The sequence below is a fragment of the Lissotriton vulgaris genome, chromosome 3_1 (genome assembly GCF_964263255.1).
Source record: "Lissotriton vulgaris chromosome 3_1, aLisVul1.2, whole genome shotgun sequence".
In the NCBI taxonomy this organism is placed as follows: Eukaryota; Metazoa; Chordata; class Amphibia; order Caudata; family Salamandridae; genus Lissotriton; species Lissotriton vulgaris.
Genome location: NC_141689.1, coordinates 1,517,833,444 through 1,517,858,510, shown reverse-complemented (window position 1 = coordinate 1,517,858,510; position 25,067 = coordinate 1,517,833,444).

Here is a 25,067-nt window from a genome sequence, read left to right as displayed (position 1 = left end):
CTGTATGGTATGTTTTTGTTTTTATTGTTCACATATGTATTGTTAATTAAACCAATGTATTGCTTTTTATGAGAAATGATTACAATAAATTTAAAAGGAGAAAAAAAGTACAAAAATAATTTTGTAAAAAGAATATAAAAGAAAAAATAAAAGTTCTAAATATGAAATATGAAAATAACAAAATTGGTTGCCATGTTTTGAAGAACTTCTTTGAAAATTGAAATTGTGACATTTGCAAATTAATTAAGGCCACGTGGGAACTATTCCTTGTTTTGTAATTGGACATCACGCCCAGAACGTCAGGCGGTGCATGAGCCACCTGCCCGTTATCTGTGCGCAGTTTCGTAATATAGGCCGAGCCCCTAGGTGTGCCCAGCAGGCTAGCTAGCGTTTTACCCGGTCTATCTCTCTCCTCATACCGTCGTGCCTGGGCATGTTTACAGAGGTATGCTGTCTCTCTCTCAGCCTCATCTTGGAACTCCATTAGTTTAGTCCTAATGTTTGCCATGGTGACCGGCGACGCATCTTGCATTTGTGAGTGTTCTAGCTCCCCTAACTCCCTCTCCAGTCTGCTAAGTGTGTTGCGGATGTCACCCAGTACGCCTGATTGCAACGCTATGCAGTTCCCTCTTGTAACCGCCTTGAAGGCTTCCCAGAGAACTCCCGGTGAGTCAACTGTACCGTCATTTAATGTGAAATAGTCTGTAATTTTGTTACGTAGGTCCTCTCGGAAGACTGAGTCCAACAATGCCTTAGATGGGAATTTCCAGGCAAATGACTGGGCATATGCAGGGGGTAGGCGCAAACTAATCTGGGCCGGGGCGTGATCAGATAGTGTGCAGGGATGGTGCGTGGCATCAGCTAGCCAGGTATGTAGGTCTTTCGACACTAGCCAGTAATCTAGGCACGACCATGCGTTACGGTGGTGTGTGATGCATGTGCCTTCTCTTGTTGTTGGATGCAGGACTCTCCAGGAATCTATGAGGTGGAGGTCGTCAATGATATCATGCAGTGTTTCAGCTGCTCTCTTGTGATGTGCTCGGGATGAACCCTGCCGGTCCATCATCATTGACAGGACTACGTTACGGTCGGCTCCCCACAGGATCGCATTGTGCCCTAATGTTCGTATCCTATGCCAGAGGTCCTGGAAAAATTCCGGGCTGTCTGTGTTCGGGCCAGAAAACATTGATTAATGCTATCGGTGTGTGACATAGCTCTCTTTGCAATGTGAGGTATCGTCCCTCCCGATCTGCCATAGTGCTGTGGGTACGCCACTGCAGGCCCCTGCGCATAAGGATCGCTACTCCCCTAGAATAGTTGGAATAGCCAGCCTCTACAACCACCTCCCAGCCGTTATTCCTTAGTATCCCTGCTGTAGCATTGGTCAGGTGTGTTTCCTGCTGGAAACATATATCTACCCCCTGTCTCGAGAGATAAGAATGAATTAGTCTCATTTTCCTCCGGTCATTTAATCCCCTGACATTCCACGTGAGGCATGTGATTGTGTTACCATTATGTGAGTGTGCCATTTCTATTCATCCAGTTTCAGCATACCGCGTGTCTGCAGTCGGAACCGTGATATACCATGTTAGTGTGCTTATGCAGTTGTAAAAGATACAAGCTTTTCTGCAGCTTCAAATAAGACCGTAGATACAGGAGACCCTTCATACATGTGCAAACCTTTGTCTTCCGAACCAATATAAAAGAACTGAAACCCTTAACAGCCTCCCCTCCTCCCACACCAACCCCCCAATCAGGTTATGCAAGTCCCTCCCCTTTCGCCCACAACAACAACCAAGTCAGACATAGTGTCCAACTAAAGGGAATCATCCCATGGGGTGCGTAGGTCACCGGCAACTAACCCTGTACTTATGACAGGGTGGCCGAGCTGCAAATACCACCCACATACATCCTGAGCTCACCTTGTTACAGCAGTTCATAACATTCATTAGGGGGATCCTCAAGTTCTAGATTAATGGGCCCCCTTCAAAGGAAAGCAAAGTTCTCATCCTACCAATCTGTGTCCAGTCCACTATTACTCGACACTCCCTGTGATCAGACAATGTTCATAATATACGCCCGAGCTCTCTGAACGTCAATCGTTCTCGCTGAGTCGTTCCTCCGTCTCACCCTCTTCAGAAGTCTTTTGCTGTTTGTGGTCCTTTGCCATTTGTTTCGCACAGGTGAGTGAAATCTTAGCGTTGGTAAAGAAAGTGGGTCTACCAGGACCCTGAACACGCAGCTTGGCCGGGTATATCAAGGCGTATTTTGTCCCTAGTTGCTGAAATATTTTCTTCGTGGGTATAAATTCACTACGGGCAGCCTGTACTTGCTGAGTGAAGTCCGGATACATCGCCACATCATTTCCGCGGTATTGGATGGCACCCTTTTCTCTGGCTAGGCGTAATATCGAGTCCCGGTCTCTATAGTTGAGCACTCGTGCATGGACTGGCCTCGCCGGTGCGCCAGGCTTCGGCCTAAGTCCCAAGGACCTGTGCACTCTCTATATAAGGAATATCGGAGAAAGGTTAGGTCCAAACAGGTCTTTCATCATAGTTTCAATGTACTGCTCCATGTTCTGGATGTCCGTCGATTCGGCAATACCTGTGATTCATATGTTGTTCCTTCTCAATCTCGCCCCCAAATCCTCATTCTTCTGTTGAATTAGGGCCAGCACCTTGTCCATACCTCTCAGTTTCTTCTCCATGGCGGTTTGGCCTTCCTCCGTCTCTGTCACTCTGGTCCCCAGAACACTTACTCGCCCCTCCTGTTTGTCCATTCATTGTGTAATTCTATCCATACTTTCAGCCAGAGTGTCCATCTTGGAATCAATGCCCTGAAGGCTGGTTTTCAATTCCTGGAACATTGATCGGATGGCCTCTACTGGCAGTTGGGTAGTCGCTACATCGTACGCTAACTCACGATTAGCGGCATCTGTTTCAGTAGATTTGTTGGACTTCTTATCAAAGTTGAGTCTTAGTTGCCTCGTGTCCGGTTTCTACATGGTTATACCGATCGTGCTATTCCTGCGAGATCCCTGCCTATGGTAAGTGTGACCTGTGCCAGCTGCCGTCTGGGCACGCTCCTAGGGTGGTCTCCCGCGGATATTGCACAGATGAGTCGTTTACAGGCCTCGAGCATCCTATGTCAAGCTAGCCGGGCATGCCAGCAGTTGCAGATCACCAGTGATGAACGCAGTCCGCTTCCTGAGCCTCTCTAGCCCGCCAACATCAAGGTCTATCAGGGCACATTTCAGCTGTGTCGCAACAGTCCAGCCGCCAGCTCTGCTATCCACGTCTTGGGAGGTCCGTCTCAAACTGCGCTCCTGCTCACCGCAAGTGCCAGTGCTCCCACACAACGATCGATCTCCTCGACACGGTCACGCTGGCAACTAAGCAATTAAACAAGGCCCGGCATCCCCGTAGGCTGTTCCCGCAGTCCAGCGTGACCGTGGCAGTCTCCACGGTCTGGGATTGCAAGACTCTGAGCCCACCGGATCACTCACAAAGGTGGCCTCACCCCGGTTTCACAGCAGGGATTCCCTCTCCTGCAGTGGCTCGTGTTCAGTGCATTGCCTCCTACTCTGCAGACTCCCGGATGTCTTCTCTCTTTCTGCCTATGTACGCCAATGCGCGCTGTCCCATGTGCCTGCAAATTCGTTGCAGCCCGTGCCAGAGGGCTCACAGCGCACAGCTGCGATCGCGGTCTAGGCGCTCCTTCAAGGCCGCCCGTGGCCCACAAAATGGCGGCTGTCTCTACTGAGTAGTCTCTGCGATCCCTATGTGGAAAGGGTAGCCCCCTCTGCCTCACGTCTTGCCAGTCTTGTAAGTGAAGGGACCTACGCCGCGCGGACTCTTCGGCAGTGGCTATCTCTGCCAACTGGCTTACCGGATCTCGCCTTCAACGCGGTCTCCCAATCTCCTCACTCCCGGCCTGTATTGCATGCTCCGGGTCGCAGGCCACGCAGTTCTGCTCTCTCTTGTCTCCGGGGCCCGCTCTTCAGCCCCTAGGCGCACCGTCGCTCCTCTCTCAGGGCCTCTGACAAGCCCCGCAGCAAGAGCGGAAGCGTCCACCACTCTCTCCCAGGGATCGGCGCTGCGCGCCTCAGGCGGTCTGCCACGCAACCAGCCGTGTAGGCCTCACTCCGGGTCCAGGCCGTCCTTTGCTGGAGCACCTGTCTTTTGCCCAGTACAGACGTCGGGATGGTACCGATGCTTGCAGAATCAGCCCCCGCACCTTTCGCTATGGGTTGTGCTCAGTGCATGGGGTGTGGGACTCGGATAATAGCGGATTAATGGGCTCAAGCAGCGGAGCCGCATTAGCAAGCAGCCATTCAACTGCACGGCCAAGCCACGCCCCCGAGTTGGATGGTTGAGGGTCAAACAGACATGTCCGCTCGCATCATGCTACAAGTGTGTCTAGAGATACGCACGATGCGAGCGGACATTCTCAGATCTCTGGACAACCTCGCCACCAACGTCAATTCCCTGGCCACAGCTGTGTCGTCTGTTGTCTCCCAAATCCCTTCCCATACCACCGTCAATGTCTCCCCCGTCCGTTGCCCCACCCTGTTTCCCCCCCATACTCCTTGTGTGTCACGATCCCATGTGGTGCCTGTTCCTGCACCAGCCAGCCGTGTGCCTGCAACGGACACTCAGGATCTGGACATTGTGGTCCTGGAGGATGACCAGAAGGACATTTGACTTTTTGACTGAGACGTTGTTGTGGACAAAGTTTTTATTTTCCCTTGTAAATAGACTGGTTTCCCTGGCGCTCCCTGGTGTATTATATTTGTTTTGCCCCACCCCAATCCAGGTTCCCTTCTCCTACTGTATTAAGATCATAATTTGTTTTCCTTTCTCCCTTCCAAATGGACGGTTATTTTCTGTTCCTACTTAAAAATCTTTGAGGAATTCTACTTAGTTTAACTTGTTTGACTTCATTTTGAATGTCTGTTTTCAAATATGGACACATATTTTGTGTGTCATATGCTACGCACATAATAGCTTGTTCCAATGATGGGTTACACTTGTAACTGTGTCTCTCACACACACACACACATGCCTACATCGTTAGACAGGACATGATACACAACAGAATCTTACTTTTGTAGATCTTTATTTTCACTATACACATAAGGACCCCAAGACAAATTGACCATGTGAATGTCACTGGAGATTGTGCTTGCGCCGCCGCAATTTTAAGGGTGATGATTGCTGTGAGGGGACAGGTTGAGCTTGTGGCCTACATGTACGTAGGTGTTGTACAGGGTGATCTACAAGTGCAGGTGCAGATGGTGCCTGCACATTGGGTGTCTGTGCCTGGACAAGGGCTGGTTGTGGAGGTGGTGGGAGTGACTGTACAGAGGTTGGCAGTGGTTGTGCAGGTGGTGGGAGTAACTGTACAGAGGTTGGTGGTGGTTGTGCAGGTGGTGGGAGTGACTGTACAGAGGTTGGTGGTGGTTGTGCAGGTGGTGGGGGTACCTGTTCAGGGTGCTGGTGTGTTTGTGTACCTTTGCTGTGGTGCTGTGCAGTTGGTGGTACAGGTGTGTGGATGTAATGTCCTGCAGGCAGATATGATGGCTCCTTTCCCTGCGTTGGCCGTGAAGGGAGACTTTGGATCACTCTCACCATGCACTCCATCATCTTCATGGCCAAGGCATGGTGTATTGCACTCTCTTCCCTTTGGATGGATTTCAGGTCTATCATATTCCTGGACATGTCCTGCCAAGTTCTATCCATCCTATCCAAAGGTTTGCTCACCCTGTTCACCACCTGAGGGAATTGGACCATGTTCTGCAGGGACCCAGACATATCTGACAGGGTAGACCCCAAGGCACGAATGTCCTGCCTCACATCTGCTTGCTGTTGGAAGAAGTCATGCTCCCACTGGCCACCAACGCCAGGTGCAGGCCCCCTCTGCAGGTGTCTTCCATGGATGTGATGATCAGGTCCAACAACGGGAGGTGGCAGGTGGAAGCCTGTGGTCAGGAGAATGATGCACAGGGGATACCTGTACCACAACAGGACTGGTACTTCCCACAGATGGTGGAGAGAATGGCAGGGATACACTTTGTAGGGAAGAGTGGGTAGGGGAACCACCATGTCGGTTCTGGACGTGAGGGCTGTGAGGGAGTGATGTCTGTTTTGTGATGCGTGTGAGCTGTGGCTGGTTTCCTCTATGCTGGGGTTTTGGAGGAGGCTGACAAACGTTGCTTGACGGAGGATGTGATGCCGTGTCATCAGAATCGTCATCCACCGAGTGGATGGATATATAGTCATCATCATCCACAAAGTCAATGCCCTCATGATCTTCCTCCTCCTCTTGAGCATGACTTACTGCCGACATGACTGCCTTTAAGATCTGGGGATTTTCCCCTCTGATTCCCCGTCTGTCAGCACTGGTCGTAGGCCTGTTCTCCTCTCCCTCAGCATCATCTGGTACACAAAGGTTGCAACTGTATTAGTGATTGACCTGGTATTTCATGTGGTGCAATACCAGGGTTCTATTAACTGTACTTTGCATCAGCAGATGAGGATCATGTGTCCTGGTTAGGGAATCAGCACAAATAACCGCTCACACCATAGCACTGAGGTGTTAAACTGAGATGGACATAATACTAGCAAACTCACCAGCTCCAGCCACAACTTTCTGTCCCTTCGCGTTCCCCCCTGGTGTATCCTGCTGAACCTGTCTCCTCATAGATGTTGTAGACATAGCTGTAGAGGGTAGAGACAACATTCTCAATGATCTGCATTACCAATTGACAGACAGGCACATGTGACACTCATGATTTGTATTTCGCTTTGTAAACAACAACTGTTGATTCCATGCTGAAGGGGATCTTGGTCTCTGTCATGGTGACGTATTGCAAAATAAAACACTATAGCACTGAGGTGTTAAACTGAGATGGACATAATACTAGCAAACTCACCAGCTCCAGCCACAACTTTCTGTCCCTTCGCGTTCCCCCCTGGTGTATCCTGCTGAACCTGTCTCCTCATAGATGTTGTAGACATAGCTGTAGAGGGTAGAGACAACATTCTCAATGATCTGCATTACCAATTGACAGACAGGCACATGTGACACTCATGATTTGTATTTCGCTTTGTAAACAACAACTGTTGATTCCATGCTGAAGGGGATCTTGGTCTCTGTCATGGTGACGTATTGCAAAATAAAACACTTACGGATCTGTACTTACCCCAGCTCACCCAATGTACTAAATACTAAATAAGCAGTCAGTTGGCAGTGAAGAAAGTTCAATTGTTTAATATACAGAATAGAGGAGCCTCTCCCGACCTCATCCCTCGAGGTGCGCAGAGAAGACTGCTGGCTTATAGTCAAGACAGGTCATATATACTTTTCAAATACACATGCAATCACCTTAGATGGAAAATTACAGGAGGCTTCCAGGGGCCTCAAGGAAAGACCATATTAGGCACACAGAGTTGGCTCAGAATGACTCTATTCATTATAGTAAGGTCAAAGAGGTTGACTCCCCTCGGCACTCGGGAGTACAGGCACGGCGCCTTCAGGAATGTGCTTTATCGCATTCAAACCCAGATATAACCTTGGGCCTTCAGACAGAAGGAAAGACAGTCCACCATCAGCTGCCCCTCCATAACTCAGAGAGAAAGAGTTATGTCGGTTGCAAAGGAGAACACGTGACTTTGGCTCAACAAAGAACAGGGCCAACAAAATGGCATCTACATGGATTCTCGGCCTAATCTACTAAGCATAAGGAACACACTAAAACATTTGTGTTTAAATACAGAAAAGTATATAAAACGATACACGTATATGGCATATATGGGAAAATATATAGGTACATCATGCTAACAACGATATGACTAAGTCTACTGCTGAAGACTAAGAAAGAAAACGAGTTTTTATCCTTCAAATCCACCCTTTTAGCATGATGTAGCTAACTAACCGGAACTCAGTCCTTAAAAATACCTTCATCAATCTTCATTAGTTCATTTATTTCTTGCTGAACCATCTGCTTTTTCACCACGGAGTGAGAAGGAACTATTGCAGAAGAAATTCTAGTGGCACAATAAGAACAGCAAGCTGGCCCACAGTGTATGCAAAGGCAACAAATAAATATAACCCCAACTATCCCTGCAAGAATCATTAATAGCTTCCAACCCCAGGTGGACAATAATCCCCAGAACCACCAAGAGAAAGACCAGGTGCCATTTTCCGCGTGAATCTCTGAAGCTAAGCCATGCAATTTCTGGATAGCCAAATGGACAATGGGAGCTGAATCAGGAATATACACGCAGCAGGAGCTGCTGATTACCCGACAAGCTCCTCCTCGATCGGCCAAGATAACATCTAATACCATTCGATTTTGAAGCGAGACAAGTCTCGTCGCCTGAAGCTCTACTGTCATATTAGTGAAAATATCCGTAGTAATATTAATGACTCGTTTAACGACTCTAGACAACTGTTGCACCTCTCTACTCGTTATGATTGCACCCCATATAGGAAATATTCCTTTTGCAATATCTGAGAACAGTGGCAAAGAGGTTTCAGTTTGATCCACATCAGAAGTATCTACCTGTCTCCTATTTCTAATAATTGACAGGCTTGGATCATCCAAACGATGATCTTTATGATAATTGGAGGGGGCTATATATACTGGAGGGTACAAGAAGGACAAGTGACAATGTCCTGACCATCCACGTGGGAGCCATGTATATGCATTTTCTCCACACACACAATATTCATTTGGGGGAGTCAAGTGTGGGGGGCTACTAAATGTTTTTAAACAATAAGTGTAATTACACTCACTTTCTCCTACCGGGACATGTCCTGCTCCCTGTACGCACTACGCAGAGGTACTATTCAAAATAGGTGTAGGCAGTGTTTTATCGTCAGTAACATTTCTTTAAATAAATTGCTGAAAATACTGAGTATGGTTAAACTCAACAAAAGTAACATTCTCGTAGGTAGTATACAGATTCATTCAGGCATTAGGGTCTAGTGATCCTTCTCCATCCCCACCTTCTGGGTCAAACCCTTGATGTACTTCTATATATGCTAAAATCATGGCATAGTCTTTTTCAGAATATCGTTTGGGGTCTACAGTATAATGCAGGGACATGGCAGACAATAATATGAACCAGGCCTCACAACCTCCTAAATAGGACAAGGGCAAAGATATGAACAAATCGTGCTTATGCATAACTGAGGGTAAAAGGCCACATACCCAACTTTTGTAGTATTAGTTGCTCGATGAGTTTGGTGAAGCATTTCAACAAATACATTCTTAGTATAGGTTTGACGATGGCGCTCCTTATGTGGGGTCAAAGTGAAAAACACATGTTCTGGAGGTGAGGTAGTAGTTCCTAAAACAGTATGCATTGGGTGACGAAATTCTAAATATACAAAAACACTCATCATTATTATAAACAAAGTCATATTAGTAACTACAAAAGCAATTTTTACACGAATGGTCCAACTGGAGAAAATTGGTATATAAGCGGGGTAAAGACGGGATGCAAAAGGTTGTTCCTCTTCAGGGACAAAACGGGCAAAGGGATACATGCTGGCTAAAAGTCCAAAACTAAACTTGGGCAATGCAGCCCAACCTGCCAGACGGTGCTTCTTTCCTGTGTCCGTCTAGAGCCTCACAGGCAGGCTCCTATCGTTCATCTCAAAGCAATCCAAACAGATCCTCTCGTTGGGGTTATGTCCATACACAACCCTTGAAGAAAATACAACCTGGGCCTCTTGACTGCTTCTGAGTCTTTCTTTCTCAATAGAGCAATACAAGTGTCCCCAGCTCTCAACGAGTTCAGTCCAGTGTCTCGCTCAGTACCCCAGAAAGGGTCCTAACAAACCCTGTCACTCAAGTCTTTCCCTATCTTCTACCAGTTTCATCTGGGGTACCGTGTCGTTTTCTGGTCCGCAGGTTGTAACAAACATGGCCAGGTATTTCCTGATCAGCAAACAAAACAGGGGAGGATGCATCCGCCACCTCTGGAATATCAAAAGCTTGTCGATCACTTGTAGACACAACAGATTCTGGGACAATTGCTAAAGCAGTTGGCAATACCCCATCTACTGCTTGAACTCCTTTTTCTTGCTCTCCTTCGACTTCCTGGGCGTCGTAAAAAGGAGCAAAGCAAGTGGCTCGCTCACTCTTCTGGGTCAAATTCCTTCTGCGGGCTGCTGATCACCAGGAAGCGGCAGCGTTATCCGTTTTACATGAGAGACATGGATCCAATGCCTCTTACCATCTACCTTGACCGCTGTTCGCGTGGCCAGAAGAACTTGGTGCGGCTTAGACCATCTGGAAGCCAGGCTGGAGTCTCTCTGATATTTCTTGACCAGTACCCACTGGCCAGGTTCCAAGTGATGTTCTGGACCCTTCGGCAGGGGCTGCAGTACTGCTGATACCTGCTGATGAATGGGACGAAGATCTTTATTCAACGCATACAAGTAATCTGTCAACATAGGGTACTCAATGTCTCTAAATGACTTAGGTCTTGGCAACCCCCAGACATTTGCTGGTCGTCCAAAAACAACCTCATAAGGTGACAGTCCTGATCGGGAATAGGGGGGTACATCTTACTGACATCAAAGCTAATGGCAGAGTGTCAGGCCATTTTAGTTTCGTTGTTTCCTGTATCTTAGCCATTTTTAGTTTCAGTATTCCATTGTACTTTTCCACTAACCCTGCAGATTGTGGATGTCAAGCTGCATGAAATTTCTGTTTAATCTGCAGCCCATTACAAACATGTTTTACGAGTTCTGCATTAAAATGCCACCCGTTATCTATCAACATCACCCGGGGCAATCCATAGCGGAGAAAAACTCCTTGATTAGAGCTTTTGCTGTGGCCAGAGTTTTGTTGTGTTTTCCTTGGTCGGATAGGCTTCCACCCATTTACTAAAAGCACATACCACGACCAAAACATACTTCAGATTATTACAACGCTCCATATGTATGTCGTCCATCTGGAGAACTTCAAAAGGGAGGGTAGGTGGTGCAAAATTCCCGCTAAGGACAGGTTCACTGCCTCCCGGATTGTGTTGTAAACAGATCATGCAATATCGGACCAAATGCGTAGCTGTCTTTGCAATATTTGGGTTATTCCACACGGGATCTAATGGTGCATAGATCCCTTTTGCACCAATGTGTGCTGGCCATGGGCCATAGTCACTACAGCATTCACTAATGCGTTGGGCAATAACCATCTTTGCTTGTCAGTCAGATCAACCCAACAGTTATTCTCATCTACCCTTCCCACTTCCCTTTCCCAGTAGGCCAATTCGGCAGGGGTAGCTTCTTTCTGTATTTCTCGGACACTTTCCAAAGTATTATCAAACATATCCGAGTCCGCCACCCACCTAGTAGTAACAAACATCGGTTTTATTTTGGACTGGGCCGTTTCCTTAGCTATTTGATCGGCAAAAGCATTGCCCTCAGCAACTTCATCTACCACTGCTTTATGAGCACTACATTTCACTACTGCCACCATCTTAGGTAATGTTAATGCGGTCAGCAATCGCAAAATCAAGGGGCCATGCTGTATTGTTTGTCCATGAGAAGTAAGGAAACCTCTTTCTGCCCACAGTCGCCCGAAACTATGGGCCACGCCAAAGGCGTATTGGCTGTCTGTGTAAATATTTACCCTCAATCCTTGACTCAATTCACAGGCTCGTAATAGTGCCACTAACTCAGCAGCCTGGGCTGATTTATAGGGTACTTGGGAAGTCTTAACTACTGTGTGAAGGGTTGTAATAGCATATGTAGCTGTCGTTGTGCTATCTGCTAACTTGAAACAGGAGCCATCCACATACAATTCCCCTTGGGGGTCAGATAAAGGAGTGTCTGTGAGGTCCACCCGTCCCTTCGTCTCTTCCTCAGTCCGAAATATGCAGTCATGTACATCCTTATTTGTTTCATCAGAAGGGAGGGGTAGTAACATGACAGGGTTCAACGTGGCACAACGTTTTATTGTAATATGTGGAGCAAACAAGGTCAATTCATATCCAGTGAGACGTGCACTCGCAAGGTGCTGGGTCTTTGTTTTTTTTAATAATACATCCACAGCATGTTTTACCATTACTGTGAGGTCAGAATTTAGAACCAGCCCTTCCGATTGTCGGATGGCCAACGCTACCGAAGCTGCGGCCCTCAGACAGCTAGGAAGTGCTCGTGCAACATTATCCAAAACTGCCGAAAAATAAGCACAAGGTCTCTGCTTACCTCCAAATCCTTGTGTTAACACAGACAGCGAACAACCGTCCACCTCGTGTACGTAGAGCACAAAAGGCTTTCGGTAGTCAGGAGTACCCAAGACGGGTGCAGAACAAAGCACAGATTTCAAAGAGTTGAAAGCTTGCTGACATCCATCAGTCCAAGGGAGAGGTTCATGCACATCTTTAGTGGTTAAATGCAACATAGGCTTAGCAAGAAGAGAGTAATTAGGAATCCATTGGCGACAGTAAGAGGTTATGCCAAGAAAAGCACGAACATCACGTTGAGTACGGGGTACAGACATGTTAAAAATGGTAGTAACACGCTCAGGGATTAATCTCCTCCCCGCTTTCGACAGTAGATGAACAAGATATGTCACCTCCTGTTGACAATATTGGAACTTGCAGAGGGATACTTTATTGCCATTATCTGCCAAATGGCACAACAGTTTTACAGTGGCTTCTTTGCAGCCTTCCTCCGTATCGGAAGCTACCAATAGGTCATCGACATATTGCAGGAGCATGTTTCCTGTGGACAAAGTCAATTCATCTAATACAGCTTTCAGAGCCTGACTGTATATGCTGGGACTCTCTGTGTAGCCTTGAGGAGCACGACAAAATCTGAAGCTGCAACCAGATAATGAGAAGCCGAAAATTTGTCGGCTATCTGGATGAATAGGAATGCTAAAGAAAGCATTCTTTAAAGCAATAACAGAAATATTTTGCAGTTGGAGGAATCATAGTTAGTATAGTAGTAATGTCTGACACTACAGGGCACTGGGGCACTACAATCTTATTAACCTCCAAAGAATCCCACTGAAACATTGTTTTGCCCGGACAGAGTAGCCCCTTAGACCAGTGAATGAGCAATGGAACTATTCATCGCACCCGTATCAATCAAGAAGTTCTCAAAAGTTCCTATTACATGCCCTCTCACATAAGGTCCTTGCTGATTGACGGGTACAGACACTTGGCCCCCACTCTGTCCATGGCTGTCCTATGCATACGTATGCCCATCTATTCCCCCATACATGCAGTCCTCGTTGTAATACTGCCTACCTTTATGGTTGTCGAAACAATTTTTCTCAAAACTACTACGGGCCACTTCTTCCCTTCGCATGTCGCTCAGGTCTGTACCGCCTCGACCCCTTCTTCTCTCTCTTACAGCCCCATTCTGAGCCAATAACAGTGGACACTGAGCCCGCCATTGTCCTTCCTGTCACAATAAGCGCATTGGTTTATTCCCAAAGTAGCAGCCGGACCTCCGCCTCGTCCACTTCTCACCCCCTTTGTGGTGAATCCTCTACCCCCTCTCTCTCCCCCTCGTCCTCTAACTTGCTGCATCAATACTCTGGTCTTTAGATCTTTAGCGTTCTTCTCTATTTTGTCCTTACTCTAATTTTCCCTATGCTCAGTAATACTGAACCATGCTCAGTATGACCGAAGGCGTAGAGGTAGTCCAAGTGCTTTCGACAGCTTGCAATCGGGCCGAGACCTCAGGCAATAAGTTATTCACAAACCGATTGACAAACAATCGAATGTCGCCTTCCGTTGATAGATCCTGACCACTGAAATCGATAAATACACCTTCAAATCTAGTAAAAAAATCCAAAACGTTCTCTTCCTTTTTATGTTTACACACCGTCAATTTATCCCAATCTACTTTTCGAGGCTGAATCAGGGAATGCATATAAGTAAATATTTTAGCCGGTAGATCTGTTATTTCAGCTCGGGTTTATCACCTGGCTTTCGATCCTTGCCCCAGTCTTTAAACTGTTCCCAAGTCCCTCCCAACTCAGTAACATGATCCTGGTCATGCACTTGGCGCCACACGTCTATTGGAGCCAAAAGTCCAAAGAAGAATTCTACATCGGCCAGGGTCATGACGGCTGAAGAAGAAGCCTCCGCTAGCTCTTTATAATAAGCCGTAGGGTTTTTCCGGGGATCTGGAAGCTGTGATTTTAAGGAAAGGACCTCACTTCTTTTCCAAGGGGATGTAGACCCATTGTTCCTGGAATCGGGCTTCCACACTAGCTCTTGTAACCACATTCTGATCATTTCGTATTTCAGGATGATAAATGGGATGTACTTCCCACATTGGATGCCGGGAATCCCAATTTGGACATTTCAAAAACATTCACCCTCAGTATTTCACTAAAGTTTCAACATTCCTATACCCATCCTCCGGACTTAATTCAAACTTATGAGCTTGATCCAAAATATCCTGTATCACTTATGAGGCTCTTCCATCCGGGAAACACTGTTCCCACAGAGAAATAAGTCGATTAGCCATATGTTCTAATGCATATTGCTGCATCACAGGCTCAAAGTCTCTTATAGTACTCCATATATCAGTGACGGCGTATATAGGATTCCGCATCCACTGGGACGCTTGATTCACAACCAATTCTTTCTCTTCAAACCTACTGATGCCCGTGTATATAACCTCCGTGCGCCATGGTCCCCTGTAGCACGGAAAGGAGTCAAGTCTATCGAAGCAGGAGTTGTACTTACAGATTGAGAAGTTAACACTGGAGTCGGGGTGGATAAAATAACGGAGGACCTGATAGAGGGAGATAATGCATCAGGAATCAGAGTAGCCGTTTCCCCCGCTGAGGTAGATGGAACGAGAGAAGTTCTCGTAGGGGCGGAGGGAAAGGTTACTGCAGCGGCTCGGACCAACGGAACTGCGTCTGAAATTAAAGGGACAGCAGGATACACGCGCTGAGGGGCATATGGAGGAGGGGGCCTAGCGTCGAGCAAATCTTGTAATTCATCCTCCGGCTCCTTCTGAGTAACGTAACTTTTATCTACTTGTAGCCTAAACTGTCTATTCATACAATCAATATTCTGCTCGGTCTCATTTTTATCATATGCAATAGCTTTCTGCGTAATCGTCTGTCCTGCTTTAACCTTACATAATTTCTCTTCCCTAATGCGTCTACGCTTTGCTTCCTTCTGCCACATGTTTAGGGTATCGAACATTGCCTGGCAGCTATGTTTAGAAAACAACCAATCCTGCAAAAACTGTATCTTTTTCTCATCAAAAGACCCTGTTAAGGGCCATTGTAATTCCACATTATCCTTTGTATACTTATGCCACGATGTATTAAACAAAAGGGGTGTAATACCATGCTTACAATACATATAATGACTCGGACTTCCCTCCGGAGGTGCAGGCTGACTTTCATCCAATCGCGTGCCCTTTCGGCAACCACATCCAAACCACAGTTTAAAGAAACACGGCATTTTGTCGTACTCACTCACCGTCAAATTACATTCAAGAAAACAACCACTCAAACATGGCCATGTTCATTCTTTCGGTCCAATTCATTCAAAGGTACAGACTAAACAACACAAGACAATACAAATGGAAACATAGACCAAAAATGTTCAATCTGACATGTCTTTTCCAAACGAAAAGGACAGAGCCCGTCGACTCCTGTTTATGGAGAACTTTAATCAACTCCGATTTCCAGACCAACAGATACCAATGTCAGGCAGTCCAGAGACTACCAAGAGATCACCGCACAGAAATTAACCACAGACCGACCTACGGACCATCCTGTAGCCCCCCTGGTTCACCCTTTGGACTATTCTGACTAAGCCCACTGTCTTACCGGCGCTCCAGATATGTCCTGGGGCTTCCCAGGCGTAACTACAGGCATTTCCGAGGGCAGCCCGGCCAAGTGCGTCCCACACAGGCCACACCAAGGCGTCCGGTCGATATCTCTATTATTCACCAAGCAAGTCCGTGGAGCGTCTACCCGTGCAGCTGCAATGCTGCCGCGTCAGACCTCCGAAAGTTTTCCGTGATCCACGGATCACCAAATCCAAAAACAGTTAACTGTTCCAAAAGATACTAATCCAACCAAGAACAAGACGATTCACTCACCTGACGCGCTCAGGTATGATTGCGGTTTCTCCACTACCAACTCCCGCAGACCACCATGGTCCGCTTCCTGGGTTACGCCCGTAGGACTCCGGCGAGGGGCCACTAGCAGCAGAAGCTCTCTGATCGCGAGAGCGGAGCAACTCCAAATCTTCAGTCAGTCCACCCGCTCAACCAAAGACACTCCTTTCGTTGTCCTTTTCTACCCGGTTACGGGAGGACGACCCCAACACGGAGTCCCACCAGAGTCGCCAACTGACGTATTGCCAAATAAAACACTTACGGAGCTGTACTTACCCCAGCTCACCCAATGTACTAAATACTAAATCAGCAGTCAGTTGGCAGTGAAGAAAGTTCAATTGTTTAATATACAGAATACTCTATAGAGGAGCCTCTCCCGACGTCATCCCTCAAGGTGCGCGGAAAAGAATGCTGGCTTACAGTCAAGACAGGTCATATATACTTTTCAAACACATGCAATCACCTTAGATGGAAAGTTACAGGAGGCTTCTAGGGGCCTCAAAGAAAGACCATATTAGGCACACAGAGTTGGCTCAGAATAACTCTATTCATTATAGTAAGGTCAAAGAGGTTGACTCCCCTCACCCCGGCACTCGGGAGTACAGGCCTTCAGGAATGTGCTTTATCGCATTCAAACCCAGATGTAACCTTGGGCCTTCAGACAGAAGGAAAGACAGTCCACCTTCAGATGCTCCTCCATAACTCAGAGAGAAAGAGTTCTGTCGGTTGCAAAGTAGAACACGTGACTTTGGCTCAACACAGAACAGGGCCAACAAAATGGCATCTACATGGATTCTCGGCCTAATCTACTAAGCATAAGGAACACACTAAAACATTTGTGTTTAAATACAGAAAAGTATATAAAACGATACACGTATATGGCATATATGAGAAAATATATAGGTACATCATGTTAACAACGATATGACTAAGTCTACTGCTGAAGACTAAGAAAGAAAACAAGTTTTTATCCTTCAATGTCTTAGTAATCTAAGCTAATGAAACGCCTCATGCCAGAATTACCTGAAGGACAGGTTCACAAGGGTTTCACTGCAGCAGCCAGGATGCCATGCATCCCCCGGGATGGTGTCCGCTACAGTGGTATCATCCTCTCAGCAGCTGTGATGAGACATACATGTCCCTATTTTAGTACACCAGATTGTAGCTATGAGCCAACATGTCATTCTCAATAACCATTTGCGGATAATCCAGGACAATGTGCAGCATGGTTACCTCATGGACTTTACATGTGGGCATTTTCTCACATGCAGCATTTGCCAGCTGTTACTGCCATGCAGCACTGACATCAATACGATGACACATCAACTGAGAAATTTAAATGACAAGGTTACTGATATTTCAAGGAAGGGGATAAATGACCCAGATTCATCCGCATTACACTGATTTCACCTTTACCATTCTGCCTAACATTTTTCATGAGTCTAATGTTGTCTGCTGACAAGTCAGAAAGGAGGTCATATGTGAGATGTGCAGTAGTCAGGGAAATGATGTTGCTCATTTGTGCTTCCCTATCCCACATAGCTTATTTTTGAATGAGAGAACACAGATTTCTTATGTCCATCCTTTGAGTGTCCTCTGTTCCCATACTCTATTACCAACATCATGGTTCTACTTAGCTGACAACTGATGGTGTCTTGTGCAGCAGACATCCAAACCTCATATGTCAAACACTCACCTATACATGTGTATACGGTAGAAGATGAGGCAAGCAAAAAACAACATTTGGTTATGATAACACATTGCAGATGAGGTGAGAAGCTTTGAGGCTTCCCGCCTGCACTGGATAATAATGTTGCTCTTCAGCCAAGTCATTTTGCAGGTGTAAATGCATGAAGATTCACCTTAGCAGCCCCTACACCCATCTCAAAGGTACACAACTGGCATCAGTGTGTGCCTCAGCCATACCAATTTCATTTCGATTTAACCCCGTATATGTTGCTAGGGATTTATCCTATCATTGAATTTCAAGCTTGCTGTGTTTTGGTCAGTTCATATGACACATTTTTCTATTGTATGTCCATTCTGCACTCACTTGGCATGCATTTTGTGTCAGCCTCTCATTTGCCACCAGGGTCTGATCTGCCATGTGTTCAATTGCCATATGTGAGCATATTGTGATGCAGGACAACAGTGTTGCACAACACATAAAACATACGGTGGAGGTGAAAGCCCCAATTAATGAGTATTCTGCCTGATTTATTCTAGGGTTGACTTACCTTGGCCCAGCACTAGAGCAGTGTGTGGTCCCTGAACAGATGTCACGTCCAACCTTGTAGCAGAAGTCATTGTGTGTTTTTGATTCTGGGAGGACCACATTGTACCTACAATGATAAGTGTGTTTTGCAACTTTACATTTCTGCTGCCTCATGTGATGCACTCAATTTCTGGCACAAAGGACGAGCACAAGCAGTTGTGGGTACAACCGTTGCAGAAGTGTGTCATACATAATGTCATGAGTGATCCCACATATAACTTCGAATGGGCCCACTACCTAGATGCAACCTATATCACAATTACATGCCTACGAATGCAGAGGTAAGGTCCACTATCGTGTTTTGTTGATGCCCAACAAATAATCCATCCAATGTAAGCAGTACATACCCAGCTGTGTGGACTGTGCAATTTAATGTACATTGTAAAGATTTGAAGTTGGACAGTGGATGCATTGTCAATACTACTGAGACTGGTATCTCACTGCTTGTTCATCATTACCATATCTGTGCAAATAGGATTTCTTGATTAAGTCTTCAGACACTATTACAATATAGTGGGCACCCCCTTTTAACTAGTTGTGGCACTCGATTACAGGATTGGATTCCCCGGTCTGGGACTGTTGGTGAAATACATGTTATGTACCGAAATTACAAAGGTATGATGAGCCAAGACATTTTATATTTTGTCTTTCGCTATTCACAAATGTCATATGGTGAAGGTGAATGTCCATTGACAACTCCAATTGTAATGAAGCAATATTTGCATCTCTGGTTGACTTTCATAGGTGGGCGCTATTTGTCCCTCTATCGTCTCCTGACAATGTATGCATTTTGACCATCTCCTGGCCAGTTTGACTTACCAGTTAGTGAGGTTGTAATGCCTTCCTCTGTATGTTGTCGATTCCTCCCAGTAGATACAGTGACCTCTGCTACTGCAGTTGTCCGTGCTCTGGCCGGATGTGTCAATGGGTGAGAAGAGAGAAAAGTAACCAAATGGGAAATGTGCTTGTGGAACTTTTCAGGGATTTCCCCATATCTTCTGCGTGCTAACAGTGTTGAGAAGTACAGCCGCAGATGGGGCAGGTAGGAGCAGTGGTGTGTTAGGGATGTAATGGCGTGGCAGAGTGGGAAGTGGACAACAGAATATGTGTATGACATATTTTGATCTGATGATTCTCTCACATTCATCTTTGTGATTTAGGCTGGCACAGGGTGATATACTTCTTGGAGAATTTGTAGCAGGTTTACACACCCCTTGAAAAAAGAATTACACTGCTGTTGCATCACTCTGGTGTACAACAGACAACACATTTGAAATTATTAGAAACGTGACTCATCTATGGTGAAGCGTCACGTTGTGAGGCCCTGCGCCACATTGAACCTGCGTCAGCATTGATGTAGGCAGGGTGGGCATTCCTTTGGGATATGCCGCATAAAATTGATGCAGTGAAATCTACAAGATTTCACAGAGTCACTTTTCAGAGGCCGCTGCGACGCAACCTTATGCCTGCTTGAAGCAGACGTAAGGAGTGGCGCAGCACTATAGGTATAAGCAGTCCGTGGACATTATTGGAGTTCCATCGCTCTTGCGACACGACTCCAGCAAAGCCCCCCTAAACACCATCAGATGCAACACGCATCTGTCTATCACTGTGCCACAGTGCACCGCAATGTCAATGCGACGCATCCGTGGTTGCGCAAGGGTTGAATTGCATGTCACATTGGTACTGGCGCTTCCCTGCTAATATTTGTCAATTGCGACTTAGCAGGGTTGTGTATGTATGGCAGCAGTACTGTGCCCATGTTTTCAAAAGGGGGGAGAGATTAGCTTTTTCTAATGCAAGGGATTCTGGGATTTGTGGTGCTACACAGAGGGTGACACATAAGTCTCTGGCCTACTATATTTTTATATACACTTTGGACAAGTTCCTTACTCACAATGACAGTGTAACACAGATAATCTTTTCATGCACTTTTTCTTTTCATTCCATTTAGCTGGTACCACGTAGCGGACGTCACTGACAGGCAGCCCATGTACCAACTGGGGGTGTACTGTGGTCAGGATATCCTCCTCCAGTGAGGTGAGACGGATGCAGGGTCCTGGGTATGCAGCAGGGAGGATCCTGCTTAATTCAATTCTGGAGTACTTCTCCTTCACCCTCTGCCTTTCATCCTGCCACTTTTTCTTGATGTTCTGTACTGTGCGCCTATCCTCCTCCAATGCTGAGACAGCAGTGGCTAACTGCTGCCATAGGACTGCCTTCTGTGTCCCACTGGTGCAGTAGGGTGGGAGTCCATACAGGTGTTTGTGGTGCCTGACTATGAACTCTACAAGCATTGTGGTCTCCTGCAGTAAAGTTCCTCTTTCACCTCATTTCCATTTTCTCTGGCAATGTGAGCGTTGTGGACACAAACTCTCTGTGGCCAAACCTGTTCCTTCAATGTGTGCTGCTTTTATGTGTTTTGTGGTGCTGGTCAATTAGTGTCAATTGGCTTCAGCTGGAGCGTGGTGGGGGCTGGTAGGCACTGGCAACATTCATCATGGCAAAATGAAGCTCTTGGCTGCGATTGGCGGGGGTGTGTCAGCTGATCCATTGTGGGGGATGGTAGGCACTTGGACAGGTGTTTACCCTTGGCTAACATGACCACCTGCCAAAATTCATTATCTTCCTGGCCGAATCGGAAATTACGGCCCGTAATCGTAAATTACGACGCTGAGCTGGAAATTGCGGGCCGGAATCGTAAATCGCGCCGCAAAGCCGTAAATTCCGGCCCAGAGGCTGAAATTACGGCCCGGGTGCGGACATAAAGTTAGTAGTCGTAAGTCTATTCTGTGAATACCGAAAGTAGTAAGTTCATTCTGTGAATACCAAAAGTAGTAAGTTCATTCTGTGAATGCTAAAAGTAGTAAGTGCATTCTGTGAATACCAAAATAGTAGTAAGTTTAGGATTTAGTCTTAAGCTCATTCTGTGAATAGGACCCTCTGTATCCGGTTAGCAGCGGATTTGCTCAAGCAAAGACTCATCCAGAATCCGGATCCAGGCGCCTCTACGATTTGGCACCACTCTTCACCCGCCCCCCATGGCCCGAGTTCAAGTGGCCTAACTCCACGAGGACATCTCTCCAGCGATCCTAACCTGGAATCTGGTGATCCCCAACCTCCCTCAAGCTTCAAGGCGACGCCTGCAGCCTCAACCTGAAGGGTCCCCTCATCCGTGACCGGAGCTGGTAAGGAGACCCGACCCCAAAAGAAACCCCTGCACCCGACACCCCAGGGCCTTGGGTGATCCAGCCGATGGTGTCCAGGCATCCCCCAGGAAACCAACTTACCTCTCCAGCCGGTAGTCGCCTTCAGGAAATCTCCCTGCCCGAGCCTGCAGAAACTTTGCCGAACCAAAAGTCTCCATTGGAAACCGCAGGATCCTGATGTCTTTTTGGCACACTGCACCTGGCCGCTGGTGGTGCTGCTCCTGTGCTGATTGTTGGCCCCTTCAGTGCTGAACTTAACCCCAGGAGCTTTGCTCCCACAACCGAGTGGCCTGCTCTTACGCAGTCCCCAACTTAGCCCCATTAGCTGACAGTGTGCCCCTGCACTCTGCAGCCGGCCGCCCCAGTGCCGCTGGTGGTGCAACTCAAGTGTCCATCTAGACCTTGGGGAACCTTGGTCCTAACTCCAAAACTCCCACTTGTAAGACGTTTACTTACCTGTTAAACCAATAACCGTTTTTTCCATAGGAACCCATGTTCTGAGATTTTGGGCCTAAAATTTTCTAAGTGTTGAACTATTGTTTTGTATTGGTGTAGGAAGGTAGGAACCTTCTGCATGGGTACCCCCACTTTTTGCCTGGTACTAAGCTTTGTTTTGACTAGACTGACTGAGATACTGCTAATCAGGACCCCAGTCTATCTGCTTAATCCCTAAACTGCTGTGCTATGTACATAGGTACACCCCAGATTATATACTAGGGTACTCTTGTCAGTCCCTAGTATATGGTACCCATGTACCCAGGGCATAGGTACCCCAGAGGTCTCCCATTGGCAGCAGCATGTATTATGCCACCCATGAGAGACCATTCAAAATGGAACTACAGACCTGCCATTGCAGCCTGTGTAAGTTGGTGCATGCACTACTTACTAAAGATATAGGTTTACTATATCTAAGGGTCACTGCACTTTAAACCAATAAGTCACCCCTATAGCAGGCCTTTACAATCATGAGGGCAGGGTGCTTGGTTCTAAGTGAGAGGGCGCCACTTGGTTTTAAGTAAAAGGGTGAGCAGGACACCACTGCAGCCTACGGAGTCCAATCTCCCGGGTTGTCAGTGAAGCAGCCTTATACTTAGGCTATCTGGTTTTAGGTTTAAACCTATAATAACTGATAAAACCCCACCGAAAGAAAAATACCCATCATAAGTGTAAGCATATAAACACTGAAAGAACACCTTTGCAACCACAAACCAAGTGCCATTCAAAGAAAGGAAAAGGTGAGTTAAAGAGTCATTTGTATTTCTTCCTGAAGGGGCCAATACAATGTAACTTTGTTATACAAGGTAGCATCAAAAAAAAGACTGGGCTAACATTACTCTGCTTGAGTTCTGTTGTTTAGGAATGTCACTAAAACATTGTCTCTTCTTCCTTCTGCTTTTCTCAGTTTTTTGTATTTACAAAAAGGGGTGGTGAGGGACAGAGTCTCTGAATTAAGCAGAAAGCTCTCACCCAGTCAAAAGATCAGGGCTAGATCCAACACCGTTTTTTAGCTCACTGCACCATCCCAGTTTCAGAACCTGGCTGTATGCAAATTAGTCTGTTCCTGTCCCAGTGCATGATGGGAACAGGACAAACCAAACTACAGAAGCCAATTCTTACACTGGGAAGGAAACAAGCTCCCGGGGACCGGTTTCTGGCATTACAGCCGTCTTCAGCCCGGTTTGCTTGAATCCTGATGGTGCAATGAGCAAGGGTCTCACATCTGAGAATACCCTTCCACGCTTAGGGTGGACAAAAATATTTACAAAAAGGGGTGGTGAGGGACAGAGTCTCTGAATTAAGCAGAAAGCTCTCACCCAGTCAAAAGATCAGGGCTAGATCCAACACCGTTTTTTAGCTCACTGCACCATCCCAGTTTCAGAACCTGGCTGTATGCAAATTAGTCTGTTCCTGTCCCAGTGCATGATGGGAACAGGACAAACCAAACTACAGAAGCCAATTCTTACACTGGGAAGGAAACAAGCTCCCGGGGACCGGTTTCTGGCATTACAGCCGTCTTCGGCCCGGTTTGCTTGAATCCTGATGGTGCAATGAGCAAGGGTCTCACATCTGAGAATACCCTTCCACGCTTAGGGTGGACAAAAATATTTACAAAAAGGGGTGGTGAGGGACAGAGTCTCTGAATTAAGCAGAAAGCTCTCACCCAGTCAAAAGATCAGGGCTAGATCCAACACCGTTTTTTAGCTCACTGCACCATCCCAGTTTCAGAACCTGGCTGTATGCAAATTAGTCTGTTCCTGTCCCAGTGCATGATGGGAACAGGACAAACCAAACTACAGAAGCCAATTCTTACACTGGGAAGGAAACAAGCTCCCGGGGACCGGTTTCTGGCATTACAGCCGTCTTCGGCCCGGTTTGCTTGAATCCTGATGGTGCAATGAGCAAGGGTCTCACATCTGAGAATACCCTTCCACGCTTAGGGTGGACAAAAATATTTACAAAAAGGGGTGGTGAGGGACAGAGTCTCTGAATTAAGCAGAAAGCTCTCACCCAGTCAAAAGATCAGGGCTAGATCCAACACCGTTTTTTAGCTCACTGCACCATCCCAGTTTCAGAACCTGGCTGTATGCAAATTAGTCTGTTCCTGTCCCAGTGCATGATGGGAACAGGACAAACCAAACTACAGAAGCCAATTCTTACACTGGGAAGGAAACAAGCTCCCGGGGACCGGTTTCTGGCATTACAGCCGTCTTCGGCCCGGTTTGCTTGAATCCTGATGGTGCAATGAGCAAGGGTCTCACATCTGAGAATACCCTTCCACGCTTAGGGTGGACAAAAATATTTACAAAAAGGGGTGGTGAGGGACAGAGTCTCTGAATTAAACAGAAAGCTCTCACCCAGTCAAAAGATCAGGGCTAGATCCAACACCGTTTTTTAGCTCACTGCACCATCCCAGTTTCAGAACCTGGCTGTATGCAAATTAGTCTGTTCCTGTCCCAGTGCATGATGGGAACAGGACAAACCAAACTACAGAAGCCAATTCTTACACTGGGAAGGAAACAAGCTCCCGGGGACCGGTTTCTGGCATTACAGCCGTCTTCGGCCCGGTTTGCTTGAATCCTGATGGTGCAATGAGCAAGGGTCTCACATCTGAGAATACCCTTCCACGCTTAGGGTGGACAAAAATATTTACAAAAAGGGGTGGTGAGGGACAGAGTCTCTGAATTAAGCAGAAAGCTCTCACCCAGTCAAAAGATCAGGGCTAGATCCAACACCGTTTTTTAGCTCACTGCACCATCCCAGTTTCAGAACCTGGCTGTATGCAAATTAGTCTGTTCCTGTCCCAGTGCATGATGGGAACAGGACAAACCAAACTACAGAAGCCAATTCTTACACTGGGAAGGAAACAAGCTCCCGGGGACCGGTTTCTGGCATTACAGCCGTCTTCGGCCCGGTTTGCTTGAATCCTGATGGTGCAATGAGCAAGGGTCTCACAT